Raw genomic sequence first — 14,937 nt, 5'->3', positions numbered from 1 at the left:
AATGATCAGGCCAGATCTTTAAAATATTTCAAGGGAGATCGACATTATGGTGCAAATGTAGCAGACAAAAGGGTTGGGGGACGTTTTTGCCAGTTAAATTTGGCTAACCTGAAGAAAGCCTATTATCAACACAGCTATGCTTCAGTGAACTCCCTTCTACTTTTGTTGTCATGTTTCCTTTTTATGGTTAAGTGAACCTCAAAACAATGACAAAGAAATATGCACTGACTCACATATTCCAAGAAATAGACTGTACTCTCATCAAATAGAAATAACGGTACTTTAATTCTTGGATTTTTCCACATTTTCTTTGTGTAAAGCTCCTATTTGTTTTTCTGAATCTGTTACAGTTCGTGCAGTTCTGCCAAGGGGGAAAGCTTTGCAGGACATTACATCTTTAGCACTTGAAATATTAAGATCTACAGAGCATGGAAAAGGTAAGCTTTCCTCCTTGCAATATTCTGAGTGATTTTTTTTTTTTTTTGCTTATGGTGATTTAAGTTGTCTTAGCTGAAGGAGGTTTGATTCTGCAGCTATACCATGTCATAGAAATTGTTCTTGTTGCTACTCTTTATGTCTGAATAGTAGGAGGGAGGAGAAAAAAGAAAATCTTTTTGCTACTCCATTTAAAAAAAAGGAAAACAGTGGTGCTTCACTTAAATTTTTTAAAAAAAGACAATCTAATTGTTGGGGTGGTAACTTGCTTGGCTGGTTCCCAGAAAGAAATAATTAACTGAGAGAAGTGTTGAAGATTTCACTAAGATTTTCTCAGCTTCTGATTGTAACTTCCCATATCTTGTAGTAGGGTAATGTTTGGAGATGCTACTCTGTTACGTAATTCAGGAAAAAAAATGCAAGCATATTCTGAGCACAAGAGAGAGCTGTCAAATGTATATGAATATTTACTAACTCTTCTGAGTTGTATTTACTCATGCTTAAAACAGCCTTTATCACTGGAAATATTTTTAGAGCACCTCATCTCATCATGTCCCTGCAAGATGGATATCCTTTAAGAAAACTTGAATAAGTTTAAAGAAAGATTGACAAAGAGAGCCAAAGAGGGTGCCTGATGCTAAGGGTGCCCCCACTAACTATCCTGCTCACACATTGTGTCCTTTACTATGCAGATGGAATTCTTTCCTTGGGTGAATCTGGTGGCATGATGAATATTTTAACCCTTCTTTTCCAAATAAATGTTGTCTGGCTTTACTCTTCCAAATACCGTGTCATTATATGATGTTTTCCTTGCAAGTAAAGGCAGAAATCCTTTTCAGATTACTTTTCCTGAGGCACTTTGTGAAAGCTGCTGGTCCATATTTCAGAATGATGTTTTGGTTTTCTCAGTAGGAATCTATCAACAGAGGCAATGAATTCAGTGATCTTTCACTACTTGCCATAGGAAATGCAAAATCTAATTGACTTTCCTTTCCTTTCCTTTCCTTTCCTTTCCTTTCCTTTCCTTTCCTTTCCTTTCCTTTCCTTTCCTTTCCTTTCCTTTCCTTTCCTTTCCTTTCCTTTCCTTTCCTTTCCTTTCCTTTCCTTTCCTTTCCTTTCCTTTCCTTTCCTTTCCTTTCCTTTCCTTTCCTTTCCTTTCCTTTCCTTTCCTTTCCTTTCCTTTCCTTTCCTTTCCTTTCCTTTCCTTTCCTTTCCTTTCCTTTCCTTTCCTTTCCTTTCCTTTCCTTTCCTTTCCTTATCTTCCCACAAATAAATGGAGTTACTAGATCTAGGAAATATTGAATTCAAAGACCTTAGCATAGTTCAGCAATTTCACAGACTTTTATATTTAGATAATTACACAGTGACAGAGATCACAAATAAAAAGTGTTTCATAGCAAATTTCAAGAATGAGCATGGGTACATGATTTATAGAGACATAGTACAACTTGCACAGGATAACTTGGTAATATAGTTTTGCAATGAGAATACACAGTATAAAAGTGGGCATCATTTTGTAAACTGTTCCTCAAACCTGGTATCCCAATGTAAATCTGTCTCCAGATCCAACTTGGATGAATGAGAATCTGACCTCAACATTCAAAGTAACCATAGAGATGGGCTCATGATAGAGGCAAATGATGACAAAAGACCCTCATTTCCTTCTCTGATTCCTTTCTAGCAAAGGGAGGAGCATGGTGATGTGCAAATGTGAAGTCCTAATGATTTTATAATTCCCCATTATGGGAATAGACACTTTAAATATGGCAACTCTAACAGAATAACACTCAAAGGAATGAAAAACTTCATGTTATTGTAGTAGTAATTATGGAGCTATTGTTATGACCACAGCCATTTGCAAAATTAATAAAATTTGTTTTGTTCATTTAGTCACTGTTGCCATAGCTCTTTTAAATCTAAGTTTGGAAGATTCTTGATCCTTAAATTTGGATAGGAGACAGATGAGTAAAAGTCATGTTCCACTAGGAAGAAGTGATTCAATGGTATCTAGTTCTTCTTCCTTGACATTATATCACAGCATAAATGCATTTTTAACCATAAGACTTTGAACAAGAACTTAGAAGTATTCCTTCCCACATGAAAATTTTAATAACTGCTTAACTTAAATCTAAATTATTTTTCTTGTTATTGGGATAAAGGAATGGATAGGAATGGAGGAAGCATTCTACCCATTGTCTTTGGTGAAAATGTTCATTCTCTTTTATTCTGTAACTTGAAATTCATAGTTTCTTCTGTTCAGCCATAAAAATTAAAATGTGGAAACAAAGATAACAGTATTTTGTAAAACTTTAAGTGGTGATATTTTCACAATTTCTCATTTTATTCTAATGATCCATTATTAACTTTCTCATATTTTTAGGGAGGTAAATAAGTGTTTTATACTTTTTTTCCTTGTTCATGATCTATTAAGTAAGAACTGTGTCTCTTCAATGGAAAAAGGTGTGTGTGATCAGGGTTTGTATGTGTGGACCAGTAGGGTAAAGACTGAAAGGGGACAAGAGTGTGTGTGTGTGGAGGGGGAGAGGGTAATGTTGGATAGGAAGGTTAACACAAAAGTGGACTCATTTCAAATTGAAAATGGCTGTAGAACTAGTCTTTAATGAGGAAAAGTACAAATGAGAGAAAATGGAAATTGTCCTGAGAATGTGGTACAGTACTGTGGGGGCTCATTGTTCAAGCAGTGAAGGATGCTCTTTAAGCTTTCCCTCATATAAGCCCCATTCCTTGGGCTAGCCCACTGTGGTCTTTCTTGCATCTTAATATCATACTATTCATCACTTTAAAAATATATTGGAAAAAATGTTCAGGCTTTGAAAGTTTTCACAGTAAAACACTTTGATATTTTTGACAAAATACATTTTGTACCAGTGTTCTGTGCTTCAAACAAAAAGTATTGCATATTTTCTTTTTGTATTCCTCCCAATGTTTATATAAAATAATAAAAGACAATGGGCCTTGTTTTATTTGGGTAAGTCTCTTTATTCTCAGTATTATGTTTTTTATTGAGGGGGTGGGTGTTGATGTGACTTTTTGGGTTTTGATGTTTCTTCAACAAGTTTCTTAATATTTGAAGAATGTTGAAACACATAGTAAATGATTCAAATTACTATTTAATTTGGTCCAAAATGAACTCATTAGAAAAATCTGAAGTATCATCCTTGGGTTTAGAATAAAACGACATTTATTACAATTTTGTCTTCTGTTTTTTCTTTATGCAATTTTGTATGTAATTTTCCATAGATGGTGTTCACATTCCTACTTTTATTGACAGAATCTACATCAATTTCTCCCACTTTTTAATGTCAAGGACAAATACTTAAAACAATAAAATACTTGACTTGCCTTCATTTATACCTCCACTTTATTAATAGTATGCTCACAAGCACCATACATACTCTTTAATAATGTATCCATTTAAAACCCTACTAACAGACACTAGCACTACATATTTGCCAGTGGGGCAAGTTAATAGTGTGATGAGGACGTTAATTTTTTACATCTGACTTTTATATGGTTTAATTTGCGATATTAATGTTTCAATACTTGCACAAGTCTAGGTTTTATATTGTTCACTTGGATTCTTGAATATTCACTTGCTCTGAATATTTTCCTTGAAAAGCATTCAAACAAGGACAAAAGAATAAAAACTACCTCTGCTAGTACATGACCACATGACTTGGATCTGTGCATTCAATAGGGTAGATAGAATCCACTATTTTATATTTAAAACCACTTTGTGCTGTTTGTTCTTATGTTGATAAAATGTACTAAAAAGGAGTTTTTAGTTTATAAGTTCTTCTCCTTGTACTTTTAAAGGCCTATGTGTACCATACTGTGTTCTTTATGAAGACATGATATATTCAATCATTTAGATGGAATGATACATGACCTTTTGACCTTCCTTATATATATGTGTATGTGTCTGTCTGTGAGAGAGAGAGAGAGAGAGAGAGAGAGAGAGAGAGAGAGAGAGAGAGAGAGTGTATGTCCTGTATAATTAAGATTGTAGGTCTGTCACTGGAATCAAATGGAAGATGGATTCAGCCTAACTATGAAAAGAAAAGTTGTAGACATTAAGAACAGTTTTAAGGAAGATTATTAAAGAACAAAAGAGTGATTTTGATGGAAAGTTTTCTTCCTATTATTGACTCTGAGAAAAGTCTTCGTTTGAACACATATTTCTCCAAAATTAATATGTGGTGGAGTCGCTAAGATGTGACTGGTTTTAGGCCTGAAAAAACACAAAGCTGCTTGTTTATACTTTATATTGAAGAGATTTTTAAATATGAATTTCTCCTGTATATACCCAACTCCTTTGATAGATCTGGTTTTGCATTTTTCAATTCAAAATAAATTCCATTTCTATCATATGTAAACATCAGGTAGAAAATTATGGGGTAGGGGAGACCAGCTAGACAAAGTGTGAGAGAGACAGGCAGACAGACAGACAGAGACAGAAAAGAAAGAGAGAGATGGAGAAAAAGTCAACCCTAAGACAACAGACTGAGACAGAGAGAGACAAGGATGTTGGGGTGGCAAGGATGAAAACAAAAGAATAAGGGGTATAATTTAGCATGTTTTCAACTTGCCAGTCAGCTTGACTTGAAAGAGAAGCCTTATCTTCAAACCTTAATTTCATGTGTGGTTGTTTTCTCTTGGGATGCCTGGACAAAGTATTGATAAAATATTGAAACGTTGTGTTTGAGAAGAGACACTCATTGATTCCATTTCACTCTTCATTTCCCTTTTGATAAAAATTAATCTTTATTAATAAAAATAAAAGTACTTACGGTACTTATGAATATTTTCTGAAATTATTTAAAATTTTAATTATTATTGGACAAGTTGTTACTAGTAAGGTTAACATAAAGTTTAAAAATAATGACATTAGGAAAATGAAGGCAAAATGTTACATTTATCAATAGTTTGAAAATCAAAGAATGACTCAAATATAAGTTTGCTAATCATCTTCTACTACTATAGGGAGACAAGAATATTTCACTTTTACTTTATAGGATAGAATATGGAGGTAGTGGTGAGTTATAGGACAAGAAATATCGTTATTTACATTATATTATGTGAAAGGCATACGAAGTTTGCCAAACTTATGGGTAACCAATACATCCAGCCCTTAACTCATTAACTATGCCTAGTTGGGGCAGTGTAGATGGGTTGGGGAATGTATTAAGGGAGGCAAGCTCTGCTTCTCCTTACATTAACTTCAAAGGTCATGTATGGATAAAGCATCTTAGTTTTCCTCAAGAAGTCATTATGGACCCAACTTCCCAAGTTTTGGCTAAGCCTTCATGAAGCTGATCTTATTTCAAATCATGTTTTGTTTTCAAGGGGCCAAAAGGCATTTAAAAACATTCCATCTTTCTATATGAAGTAATATAAGCATAATATTTGTGAAATGAAGCTATTTGATTTAGAAAATATGTCTAATTAACTAAGGTAGAAAAGAACTTAGGATGACAAAACTCATTTCATCATGACTTTTGCTCTTAAATTAGTATGTAGCTTTGCTGATCATGAGACCAAAACACTCTTCTATTCTATAGGCAAGTTTCCTGTCTGTGTACTACTTCTCTCTCTGTCAAAGCCAAAAGAATATTTTCCTTTGAGAGTAGGAGGTAAGAATGAGGAATGTGAATATTCTCCATCCTTCTTCCTAGAACATATAAAGTCATTCACTTTGACATTTCAAAGAGTTTAATGTTGTAATATCACCAACTGGGCTGCTGGAGGTTTTTCTTTTTAGTAAAATTAGGAGGAAAATGAATAAGGGTAATAAGGGTCTGAGATGTGGAAAATATACAGCAAATAAAGTAATTTCTAAGTCTGTGATATTGCCACTTACCTTAGCAGCCTTGATTCTCCTTCATAATGGAAGTTGCTTAGGGCTTAGAGTACTAGAAAATATAAAATACCTATGGGACATATTCCAGTACTGTACATTAAATTTGAGGATTTTACATGTGATAAAGTATGTCAGTGTTGCTTACAGGGAATTCCAGTGATACCTCAGCTTTCTTGGACTTATTATAAATCCTTTGTTGGAATTATTGCGGCTGGTTCAATAATTCAGATTAGCCCTCATGTTTATTAATGCACTACATCTGTGCAAACAACATGTCAAGCAGAGAGTTTATTGTAATTGCCTGAGCAAACAGAACCTGAAAGAAGCAATTTCCAGTTACAATGCGCTATGACAAGTAATGAGGTAATTGGCATTCTGTCCTGATTACTTCCACCTTCTTTTTCATCAGGTCTATATTGTGTGTGATAGATAGTTTTATAAGAAATGAAGGTGTTTGATAATATGGTTCGCTGCTGCTTAAGGTTAGTGATTAAAGACAATCATCATTTTCTCTCTGAGATCTTATTAGCTTTAACATTATTTATTCATATGTGTAAGAATGTGCCCAGGACCTATCTCTTCAGTGCAATACATGCAGCTAAAATGTAAACTCAACTGCTAACTGAGTGAATGCAAAGCATGTTCTGGATTTCCAAGGATGACAGAACACAGCAACTTTTTTTTTTTCAAATGAAATCTATGCCGTAACAGTGTGGATGAGAATAATAGCTTTAAACCTGCATCTGTAAAAAACATTCACCTGCTTTGGAATACGAGGAGCAGCATGATGTTTAAGGAGAAATGGTAATTTGATGCTGAGTCCTCCTATTTAGGATTTTAGCACTTTCTATAAACATTACCCTTTTGGGGGGAGAGGAGAGAGCATCATGTCTGTTCCTAGCCCCAAATAGATTGCTTTAGAAAGTTTGGGAGTTGCAGAGTTGGGGAAATTGGAAAAGGAAGGGATCTTCTTCTCACTTTAAATTGCTTGAATTTTCTCACCTTTAACATATCAGAACTTGGATGTGACATTGGGTGGAATAGTAAAAAAAAAAAAATGCTCTACCAGGAATCTGAAGACCTGGGTTTTTGTCTTGGTTATGCCCCTAATCAGCTATGTGGTTCTGGAAAAATCAACAAAAAACCTCTTTGGGCCTCATTTCCTCATATGTAAAATGAAGTGGCTAGACTAGATAAACTCTAATATCACTTCCATCTTTAAACCAATTTGAGGAAACCTGAAACAAATAAATAATTAAACAGAGTTTGTTGAGAGGAATCATTTGAGAATGGAATATGGGTTCATAGTCTTTACCTTGATAAATTCAAAGCATGTAGTGATGTTACAGAAGTAAATGTGAGGAATGAAAAATCCTTCTTCTATTTCCCTTGTTCTTACCCTACTGCAATTGTCCTTGCTCTGAAGAAGCATAGGACAAGTGCCAATCTCTTTTCTAAGGCATCATCTTCAGAGCATGTTAACCTTACTTTATGTACAGGTCCACTAATATAGTTGGGAATGAAAAAAATGACTGTCCAGAGTTGGGTTTTCTCAAAAGGACCCCCAAAATGTACTTATACATTTAAGAGTCAAGGAGAAAATAAGCAGCCACACTTTAACTGATTTGGAAATTTGCTGGGAATCCCAGCTTTACAGATAATCAAATGTTTTCTTAGGCAATGAGGATGAGTTTCTTGATATTATTACATGTCCATCTTTTGGAGGAAGCTAGGGATCTATGATTTTACCCTGATGCTCCTCGTGAGCATTCTTGCCCATTCAAACAGGTGCTGATGATGACCCATTTTGAATAGATCAAGCCTACCATATGGGTTTCAGAAAGAATCCAAAGTTTTCCCATTTCTTTCCTCTAATACTTGAAAATCCACAATTAGATCTTCATCCTTTTACTCTAAGACTCATTACTATTCAGATGTAAATCATTCTGGCAGAGTTGACATTTCAGCTAGTGGTCATTTTTACTTTAGTGTGAATGCCTAGTCCCCAAGCAGTTCTATTATAAGAAGCAATAGTACAAAGCACTGAATACTTAGGAAGGGCATCCATAGAAAGAGAGACATAGAAATGAGGAGTCTGGAAGACTGAAGATAAGTTTTGCCTAATTCATAAATTTCCCTTTGGCTAGTCCTGCTACTAGGGCATATACTACAACTTGGATATGGTGTTGTGATAGCTAATCTTCAAAGAGAAAGAATGGGAGTTGATAAGCTTTCTCCCATTAAAATCCCCTTCTTACTTATGGAGTGGAAGTGAGTAATAATTAATCATTTGATTTTTGTTCCTGTTAGTTGAGCTTGCCTTTTTCTACTCAAACTGTAAGAATGGCTGAGGGTGTTTTAGAAATCTAGACATCAAGATGTCTAATCTGTTAAAGGTCTATAATGTTTCCAAGATGAAGATTAGGAGGAAAAAAATAACAAGAACTTTTAGCTATACAAATATAGTAATTCCAATGCTATACAAATATAGTAATTCCAACGGAAAAGATATGGAATTTTTCTTTGAGTACAAGCTCTGTATGAACCAACATTTTGATTTGGCTTTCAAAGAAGCTTATGTGACCAATTCAACCAAGATTAATTACTTATTTCCATTTACTAGATGATGTGCATTCAAAGACAAAATTCTAATTCCCAGATTTGAGGAGGTAATGTTCTATGGGAATACTTTGGGTTGTGTTTATAGATGTATAGCACCACTAGCTAATATTTAATTATGTTGTGCCTTTAACTTCATTGCTGAATTCAAAGCAACCCCACTGACCTGATCAGTTTGTGACTCCTAATGTACCACTCTGTACTATTCAGACCACATGTTCAGGTCTAGGGGAAATGAAAGTTTACTACATTCTAAGAGGGTTGTTTAGCAAACTACTGCATATTGAGAGAAGATCAGTTAAGTATAAGAACCATGTCATAGAAAGAATACTTAAGGAAACTAGGCATGTGTATCCAAGAGGAAAAAAGTATTGTTTAGGACATGGTAACTTCAAATATTTGAAGGGCTATCTAATATAAGGATTATGTTTATGCTATATAAGTCCAGAGGAAAGATGTATGATTAATGATTGGAATTTACAGAGAAAATAGGTGCCAGTATATTATAAGGAATAAATATTAATAATTTGAACTGACTAATAATAGAATAAGCTGTTTCCTTGTGATATATGCCATGATTTGATTTCCTGGGACAGAAGCTGAAAGTCTACTTGTTAGAGATGTCTTAGTAGGTATTCCAGCATTGGGTAGGGGTTAGACTTTAAAGTCTTCAGAGTCTAAAATACCATGAAAATAGTATGCTATGTTTCAAAAAGAGCCTCCATTCTTCACAAGGTGGTTTTGAAATTTCTAATTACGTAGCATGTGTGAGGATGGGGAAAATGCATAAGTACAGTATGACCTGACAAAATTGGACAGATTGCAGGGAAGGTCAGTTGTTTAGTGAAAAATCTGAATGTCACAAGTACTTCTTCAGGAAATTCCAGGAACAACCATATTGTAAAATAGTGATTGAATCACAAGAAATAGCAAATTACCACTAAGTAAAGTGAAATAAGCAATAAGAAGACATAAGGAAAAGCAGGAATCTGTTCAGAATGAAACATTTTGACATAACCTATAAATGCAGAGAGACAGAAGCTATTTGGTGACATTGCAAAGAATCACCAAACAGTAGGAGAATGAATGTTAAGGACAGGAAAATGCTAAGATGTCAGTTCCAAAAAAGTTTTACCTCATAATTTTCTTCTTCTAACAAAAGCCTGAGGTAGTACATACAGAAAACAGCTGTGATGGGTGAAGTGAGTGGGAAAAACAGAGGTTGGAAGGAGGTGGTGTTTAGCAATTGGTGCAATGGACTTGATTTGCCATTGCAGCTCAGCAGGGCTCTGAATACAGGAAGGTTGAAAGCAAAGGTTCAGGGATTTAAAAAATAAAGGAATTGGAATAAAGGTTAAGGAAACAAAGACAAAATGGTAACACCGCCCATCCAAAATTTATCAGTATAAGGAGTGACATAAACTCTAGTTCACAGATCCTAAGTCTGATATTGACTAGGAGAAAGGTGGTGAGCAGATGAATGGACTTCAGTTTTAGCTCAGTGGGACTCCAAGTGCAATAGTAAGGCTGAAAGCACACGTACAAAGATTGATTATACTATAAGGAATGAGAAGGGGGTCCAAATTTTTGCAAAATTTGAATTGGTGGAGGTTGAATTAATTTCAATCAAAAAGAGTTCTTTTATTTAAGAAAGAATTTGGCAACAGACACCTAAGTATATCTATAGTAAGCTTATCTGTGGTATACCATATATCATAAAAGGAATACATAATATAAATGTATTTTTCTTAAATTAACTCTTAATATATATGTCACACTTAAAATGCCAATATATAAGACAGAAAAGAATAATTAGAAAATATGTGACTTAGGGTTGTGTTATATTTATATTTTCTCTTGATTAGGACTGTAAGCAGTCATGAAGGCATAAAGCTAGGTTAGAGTTTGTACAACTATGCTTTAATTTCTTGGGTTAAATTTTATATACATACACCTATATATAATCTTATATCTATATCCATATATAGATATACCAACATATATGCCCATATGTGTTTGTTGTATATTTCTTTATAATATATATTTAATATTATACATATATACATTAATACATGGGATAGCTAGGTGGCACAGTAGATAGAGTACTGGGCCTGGAGAACAAAGACATGAATTCAAATTTGGCCTTAGATACTTATAGTTTTATGACCCTGAACAAGTTACTTAACCCTGTTTACCTCAGTTTCCTCATCTATAAAATGAGCTGAAGAAGGAAATGACAAACCACTCCAGTATCTCTGCCCAAAAAACTGGGTCACAAAGCATCAGACACAACTGAAATGACTAAACAACACACATTTTATACATAAATACATATATACATATATATATACACACAAATATATACAAACACATATATATAGATACATATTTCATACACACATATCTATTTCTATGTATCTATGTATCTATGTATCTATCATCTCAAGTCCTTACACTCAGGTAATTTTTTTCACATGTGGAAACTTTCATCATTCTGAGGATAGTGCCTGGAACCTAGGTTGTACTTAATAGATGGTTGTTGACTGGTTAATCAATCAGCCTCAAATATATGCTTAAAATTGAGTTTATAACATTAGCCTTTTCTATAGAAATAGACATCAGAAATTAAGGGGATCAGAAAAGACTTCATATATAGCAGGAATTCTTAACTTGAGGTCTATGAACTTGATTTAAAAATTATATTTTTCATAATTCTATATATTTTATTTTATAAATTTAAAATATTCTTGTGAGGAGTGCATTGGGTTGGCCAGAAAACCAAAGGGGGTCCATGATGGGAAAGGGGGAAAATTAGTGACTCTTGATGTAGAAGGTGGTGTTCAAGCTGTGTTTTGGAGAAAGAAAGGGATTTTATGAAGAAGTGAGGAGGGAATGTATTCCAGGCCCTGAAGATGACTAGTGCAAACACAGAGACCAATATCTGTTGCACCTCACATGAAGAACAGAGACGAGACTAGGATGGCTGAACCACAAAGTAGGGGGAAGACCATGATGGAAAGGACTTAAAGTACTAGAGTTGGGACCAGGTTGTGAAAGACTTGAATTTATATTTATGAATTAACTAATTATTCTGCCTTTCTCTGGACATTAGTCAGTGATAGTATAGCATGTAACAGTTGTGAATATTCATATCTATTGGATTACCAAAATAGGATATACTTATCAAGCAGATTTGATCTAAGCACTGTGTCAGATGTAAGTTCATTTTAAAGGAGAGGACCAAGGCAAGTCACTGAGGCTGCATATACATGATGCCAAAATAAATGATTTTAAAAAATTAAAACCCAGTCAATGACATTTTTTCTTCAGATTATTAACAATTTTATTGATTTTTCTTCTATTGCATTAGCTGATTCATCTGGTTACTTTAATGATCGTCTTTTTTTTTTTTTTAACGGGGTAATGGGGTTAAGTGACTTGCCCAGGGTCACACAGCCAGTAAGTGTCAAGTGTCTGAGGCCGGATTTGAATTCAGGAACTCCTGAATCCAGGGCCGGTGCTTTATCCACTGCGCCACCTAGCCGCCCCTTTAATGATTGTCTTAATCTCAGACTAAGGATGTTTTCTTGCTTTAGAATTCAGCTAAAAGTATGAGTGAAAGAAAATGTCAAGTATGGTCTTAGGACTAAGGGGAAAAATAAAAGCTCTCAGAAGGATAACTTCTGTATTCACAGAATACATTAATCAGAAATTTCGTATCTAAGAGTTGATAAAGGCAATATAGACAGACAAATAAAAGTTGCATCAAAAGTAATTTAAATTGAAAGATGTCAATAAAAAGATAGTGGACAGTGGGGAAAGAATACTGTGGTGTAATGTAGTGATTTTCTTTTCTTTGTCTCCTTAGTGCTTTGTATTTTTTGAGTTTTCACAGTTGTAGGGGACAGTGAGTATTTCTGCAGTCACAACCCCTCCCCCCCAAAAAACCCCCAAACAAAACAACAGTCATGTGGAATGACCACTTCTCTCTTTCCGATTTTTTTGAGATCCCAAACACAATCTATTATGTTGAGCAAAGTGTAATCTCTTCAAGCTGAGTCAGCTTGCCCTGGCTGCTGCCTGGACCAGGAGCTATGCCCTGGAGGACTTAACCCTCTCACCCCTGGCACTTCCATATTCATGATTGATGGTTGCCTCAGTTACCTCCTATGTCTAGGCCTAACCATGCTTCAATCAACTCTATTCTTGCTCATTCAAAAGGTATGTTAATCTATCTCCCCCCTTCCATCCTGATCACTTACTCATCCACCTCCATTGCCATTACTTTTTTGTTTGTTTGTAAAATTTGGGGTCTGGACTACTGGATCTCAAAAGTTCCTTTGTGGTATAAATTTATGAGCTTGAGATTAAAACCCATGTCTGATAGCATAAAATCCAGTGTTTTTTCTACTGACACCTGCCTCCATGGAATCTGAGCAACCTTATTTTAAAAATAAATGTTGAGGGTCTATAGAGGAGTTGAATAATCATTATTCTGAGACTTTTCTGTAGAGAATGTAGCTTTCAATCAAAAATGAGTTTTAGAGCCCTAAACATACCATGCTCCTAATAGTCTATTGAACTATTATCCTTAACCATCCCTGCCTCACCTGAGACTTCCACATTCAGTAAATTTTGTGGGATTATTGAAAGTACATGTATCATATACTTGCTCCATCAGTCACTGCTCAGAGACTTCAATTTTATAAACAGAATCAATAGTATGATGAGGACATTGCTTCAATATAGAGACTATGCCATCTTTCTCATTACTGAAATTTTGAAGTTTTATTTTCTTAGAAGGTATATTATAGAATTTCCTTGTATGAGGAATTATCAGTTAACAAGGAAGTCTTCCAATAGCACCTAAACCAAATTTGACATGTATGAGGACCAAGATACCTGAAACAGAGATCCTTTGTTGGTACATGTCACAGAAATTAACAAAGAAGTAGCAGATTATAACATCAATTATATGTTTATAGAGAGAAAGAGAAATGAGAGGCAGAAATAGCAGGTAAACAGACAGAGACTAAGATACAAATAAAGGGATAGAGAGAAACACACACTATTTACATATATTATGTATAATATATATTATATACACATCTATCTATATCTTCATCTATATTGATATCTATTATTTGTTTTGAGAGAGAAAAGTTTACAAAGTGAGAGATTTTACGTCATTTCTTGTAAGTCTTTCCATGCCTTTCTAAGCTCATTGAGCTCATCATTTCTTATAGCACAGTAGTATTCCATTAAAATCACACACCACAACTTGTTCAGCTATTTCCCAATTGATGGAGATCCCTGCAGTTTCCAGTTCTTTGCCACCACAATGAGAGCTGCTATAAACATCCCATTCACACTCAAAGTATAATTACTCTTTGTGAATTTCCCTCCATCTTTTCTTTACTCACTATTGAGAAAATTCTTTCAAATAAGGTCATAAGAACAGGCTCCCCCATTTCATAACATAAGTTCAGACATACCAAAGCATCCTCTGGTTACAGAATATTTTAACATGCTGCTCAAAGATTTAATAATGTAGACTACATATTCTGGGAAGGAAAAAAGGGAGTACCTTGAAAAAGTATAACTTTCAAAATCTATCCAAAAGAAGCCCTTCTTAAGGAGTTTTGTTCTACTCTATTACAATGATGAGAAGAAATTCCTTTTTGAAGAAGCCTTACTAAATTTTCACAGTGCAGTTTCCAGAAATATTGATTGCTCATTTTAATGTTGGTGACAGGACAACTACAAGAAGCAGAACTCAACTTTTAAGTGCTACCAAGAAAAAAAAAATGGAAAATATCCTTCAAGATTTCTTTGTTTTCCTTTTACTGGTGACCATAAGAGTAACCATATTAAGATGTTAATATCTCAGCTCTGGACATACTGAGTGAAGGAGTAGAAGTACCACTAAAGAAAAGCCAGATGGAAACAGTAATTGAATCAGAATAAGGATTTCAGATGAGAACTGTGAAGGAGGTAATATA

At 34.5% G+C, this 14,937-nt stretch overlaps 1 long non-coding RNA gene across 1 annotated transcript in view; it reads left to right on the top strand.

Annotated features, from left to right (window-relative positions):
- The first annotated feature begins 223 nt into the window (after window positions 1-223).
- Window positions 224-14,937, top strand: part of LOC122751723 — a 237,479-nt gene continuing 222,765 nt past the window's right edge. Inside the window, exon 1 of the long non-coding RNA XR_006355803.1 lies at window positions 224-437. This is a non-coding gene — a long non-coding RNA (uncharacterized LOC122751723). The remainder of the gene's footprint in view (window positions 438-14,937) is intronic.

This window comes from Dromiciops gliroides, chromosome 3, assembly GCF_019393635.1.
Source record: "Dromiciops gliroides isolate mDroGli1 chromosome 3, mDroGli1.pri, whole genome shotgun sequence".
Taxonomy (NCBI): Eukaryota; Metazoa; Chordata; class Mammalia; order Microbiotheria; family Microbiotheriidae; genus Dromiciops; species Dromiciops gliroides.
This window is presented reverse-complemented; position numbering and strand designations above follow the sequence as displayed.